At 39.3% G+C, this 4855-nt stretch overlaps 1 long non-coding RNA gene across 1 annotated transcript; it reads left to right on the plus strand.

Moving 5' to 3' along the window:
* Positions 1-210: 210 nt before the first annotated feature.
* LOC123648092 lies at positions 211-3864 on the plus strand. Its single transcript, XR_006738484.1, has 3 exons — positions 211-269; positions 3261-3339; positions 3762-3864. It is a non-coding gene; the product is annotated as an uncharacterized LOC123648092 (long non-coding RNA).
* Positions 3865-4855: the final 991 nt, after the last annotated feature.

Here is a 4855-nt window from a genome sequence, read left to right on the forward strand (position 1 = left end):
GAGCTCTCTGATGGTTTATTTTCTAAGGACCTCTCTCAGGTGGCCACTTTCATTCCCACCACCTGAATTCTCTTTCTGCAGCCCAGGCTACAGTGGGAACTGCGTGGGCTTTCTCACTAAGAAAACCGACCTTGCTATGAAGCTCTCTCTGTCCGCGCATGTACGACGCATCTCTCACAGGCACAGCGATCCAGAAAACTCAAGTGGCCATCTCCATTGCGGTCATCTGGACTTCCAGGCAAACAGGACACACAGGGGACAATGAGCAGGTAAGCTGAAGACTCTGGAAAGCAGGGCTGGCTCCGGACGAAATTTCTGGAAACCAAAGTGGCAAAGTGGAGGACTGTGGCAGCCAGAAACTGAGAAGTCATGGAGGATTAGGAAGCAGAGGGCAGGAAGCTGTAGAATAGATGAGACTCACTGGAAGTGGCAGGCAAGAGGGTGTCCTTGAGACATGACCACAGGAAGGTGGTCACAGCCAAAGGGCGGGTGCTGGAGCCCAAGTTCAGCCCTTCAAGTCCATGCGGGCTCTGCTGCACTCAAGCTCGGCAACCAGCTTTTCATCACTACCCTTTGCCTGCCCGGCCAATCCCCAACTCCGCTCCAGGTGCGTCACAATGTCACCCCTGTGACCTCACACTCCCCCACTCCTGACCCCACCCACCTGTTATTTCATGGAGGCAAGTCCTCCTCTCTCTGTCCCTGTGCCAGGGGCACCCACTAGCTTCACCCCTGATGTTCTTCGAGCCGTTCCCTCTCACCTAGCCGCCTCCACTGGTCCAGCGGAGCAAGATGTCCCAAGTTTTCAGGTGGCTCATAATTGAGGCTCATTCCCAGGATGCTGGGATGACTGGGCCCCAGGAGCCAAGCAGACAGGCTTCACAAAAACACAGGGTAGGAAGGGGTCGGAGACTTGCAGCTGTCTACTGTCCTGATTCTGCCACCAGCATTTGCCCCCCCTCCCTTTGAGGCACTTTCCCGGCCACGTCCATGAGTTCGGAGGGTGACAGTAAATCAGCTCGACCATAGCTGTGAGGAATAGGAACCAGGAGAAACTGAGCCCCCAGGTGTGCGCTCAGCTTTGGGGAGGCACAGCCTGGGGGCTTGGGTGTGGGGAAGAGAGTCTCTGAGGGCTGGGCTCCAAATTTGAGGATCAATTCAACAGTTCTTCCCCCACAGGAATCAAGTATTTTTTTTAATACTTTAATCTGTTGGGGAGCAGCCTGGATGGAATTAACATGCCACCTGGGGAGAAAAATTGATCAATGTCACACGTGCACAAAAAAGAGTATACTCATTCTATTTGACAACTTCATTTGATTATCCTAAAAAATAATGCATTGGAGGCACTGATAAAGTGGGTGTTAATAGGGTGTTATTTTTCGTTATCAACATTGTAAAACATATATTTCACAACCTATTAAAGTCTTACTAATTGTCATTTTCTTACATAAAAGTACATCTCTAATTCCTATGTTACCTACAGCATTTTTATCTCAACTACTGCAAAGTTTGCCTGTTGATGGGCAATTGGATAGTACTTTTTAAATAGTTAAATCAAGCTAATATTTGAATTTTTAAAATGACATTCACTGGGCCAGGCGCAGTGGCTTACACTTGTAATCCTAGCACTCTGTAAGGCCAAGGCAGGAGGATTGTTTGAGCTCAGGAGTTCGAGACCAGCCTGAGCAAGAGCGAGACCGCATCTCTACTTAAATAAAAAAAAAAAAAAATAGAAAGAAATTTGCTGGAAAACTAAAAATATATAGAAAAAAATTAGCTGGGAATGGTGGCACATGCTTGTAGTCCCAGCTACTTGGGAGGCTGAGGCAGAAGGATTGCTTGAGCCCTGGAGTTTGAGGTTGCTGTGAGCTAGGCAGATGCCAGGGCACTCTAGCCCAGGCAACAGAGTGAAACTCTGTCTAAAAAAAACAAAAACTTGATGTTCTTGAGCTTCATCTATGTTGAGACATATAGCTGGCATTTATTCATTTTCACTGCTGAACTTTATTTTATTGTATGACTATATTACCATTTATTGATTCAGTCTTCTTTTACCAAAATTAGGTTGTTTTCAGTTTGGGGCTATTATGAGTCATGTTGTATGAACATTCTTATACACATATTCTGTTGAATGAGTACTGTACTCATGGTCTGTTGAAATAAATTCTAGTGTTACAGAAATGCATAGGTTCAATACCTTACTCGATGGTAACCTGATTTCCAAAGTTACTTTACTATTACACCCCAACCAACATTAGATGAATGTTCAAGTTCCTCCAAATCCTGATCATTTTCACACATTTTAAACCTTATCAAAAAGATGGTGTACAAGGGTGCCTTATTTTGGTTTCAATTTTAATTTCTATTAATACAAATGAATTTTAGCATCATGTCATATACTTTGAGACAGTGTATTTTCTCTTCTGTGAAAAGCTTTATGTCACCTGACCATTTCTCCATAAGACTGTTATTTTTTAAATCTATTAAAGAGTCTATCGATTTCCCCATGATCTTCAATCCTCACTAACAGTAATATTTGTTACTCATGGAATCTCCATACAGTTCTCCACATTTCCTAGTTCCTTTTTGGATAGGTGGAACCATGCTTTTAATTTATGGGACAAGGTCTCTGAGCGGTCACTTTTAAGTCAAAGGACTTATGAGCTGGCACATGATCCTCTCGTTCTTGCTACTCTGGCCATAATGACCAAAACGACCACAAGGCTCCCAAACATACAGCTACAAGATCATTAAGCTGCTTTTTGCCTGGATCCCTGAGTGATTCTGGGGAGCAGATTACGCATCCCACCCCCACCCACCCCAGCCAACTCACACTGGATTTGTGTTGTGAGAAATGTGAAGGAGAATCTGTTACTACTGTATATGCTAGTCTGACCTTGACTTAACTGCTCATTTATGAATCAAATTTCCAGGCAGGTAAAAGTTGGTTTTGAGCTCTGTGTTATGTTCCACAGGACCATTTATCTATCGCACAATGAACAGTATGTTATCTCAATGAGTATAAAGTGTTTTTTTATTTCAGCATATTATGGGGATACAAAAGTTTAGGTTATGTATATTGCCCTTTGCCTCCCTCCCCCAAGTCAGAGCTTCAAGCGTGTCCATCCCCCAGACAGTGCGCATCGCACTCATTATGTATGTATACACCCATCTCAGTAGGGAAAATCCCTGTACCTTCGTCTATCTTCAGGAGTGTTTTGACTATTTTTATTTTTTATTCTTTTATATATTTTTAGGATCATCTTCTCAAGTTCTGTGCCAGAAAAACCCCATTGAGATTTTGCCTGCAATTACATTAAATATATGATCACTTTGGTAAGAATTTGTATCTTTGCTCTACTGAATGTTTCATTAAAGAATATGTGCCCTACTGAATGTTTCATTTAAGAATATTTTATATCTCTGCATATTTGTTTAAAAATGTTTTTCAATATATTTTATAATTTTTTCATAAAGGATTTACACATCCTTTATTATATTAACCCCTAAATACTTCATATTTTCATGAAGTATTTTCTAAATAGTACCTGTTAAAAATTATTTCATACAATTGATCCCTACTTGTTTATGAATGTTCAATTAATTTTACATTTTGATATGTATCCAGCCACCTTATTAATTTTATTGTTTCTAATACTTAACTAAAATCTCCTTTAGATATTTAACATAAGCAATCATAGCATCTGTGAATAATGACAATATTTTTTATTCTTTCAAATATTTATCTTACTTCACAGATCCTGCCAGGATCGTCAGTATAATCTTGAGAAGAAATTATAATAGCAGGCATCTTTTCTAATCATTTAATATCCTATTAAGATGGGAGATATATATTTTGAATCTTTCCAGGGACTCAACTGGAAATTTTCATAATTAATTCAAGGTTAAAGATGCTTAAGTTAGAATTCAATTTAGGGGAGGTTTGTCAAAGATGTTAAAGGGCTCAAAACATTTGACCAAATCAAAATCAGAGAACACTGTAAAATAGTAGCCATTGATTTAACCAAAGTGATAATCAAAAGACTTTGAAAGCAGTACAGAAAGTTACATGGATGCAAAAACCTTCACCAGTAAGCTGGTAAACCCAGGCAAGAAAGTATGTTGAAGGGGTGATGCCACTGTGGGGGCAGGGGACATGCAGGGGACATGAGATACAGCCAACCCTCTTAGAGTATAGGAAGCTTGGTAATTTTTTACAGGATTTCACATGAACAGAAAAGAACAGAGAATAACATGACCACCTACTCCCCTGTTAACAAGTAAAAGATTACAAAACTCAATGTCCTCATGTATCTATGTAAAATCATCCCCTAGACAACAGTTCTCCCACTGTGGACAGCCACTCTCATCTGTGTTTGCTGATATTCTCTACTTATTTACATTGTTACTTCGTATGTTTGTATCTGTAAATGTGTATTTTTGGTTTGTTTGTTTTTATATCAATGGTAACATGTATGCTCTTCTGAAACTTGCTATTCTATGGTTTTGGGATTTATCCATGTTGATCTATATAGCTCAAGTTGGTTATTTTAACTGATGTGTAATATTCTAGTTTATACAACTACAATAATCTTCTCAATTGTTGAACATTTAAAATGTTTCCAATTTTCCATTACTATGTAGTGGTGAAATACAGTAAAATAATTTCACTGTTATAATAAAAAATAATTTTTGCTAAAAAAAGAAAGTATGTTGACAACTTTGAAGACATTTCTAATTTTATAAAACTTTTCTTGTCATGTGAACTGAAAATTTGATTTAATTACTAAATATTTTGAGTGCTCATTTATTTAAACCAATTTTGCTGACTATACCAGATTTTATTATGTAG

The sequence above is a fragment of the Lemur catta genome, chromosome 12, assembly GCF_020740605.2.
Source record: "Lemur catta isolate mLemCat1 chromosome 12, mLemCat1.pri, whole genome shotgun sequence".
NCBI classification, from domain to species: Eukaryota; Metazoa; Chordata; class Mammalia; order Primates; family Lemuridae; genus Lemur; species Lemur catta.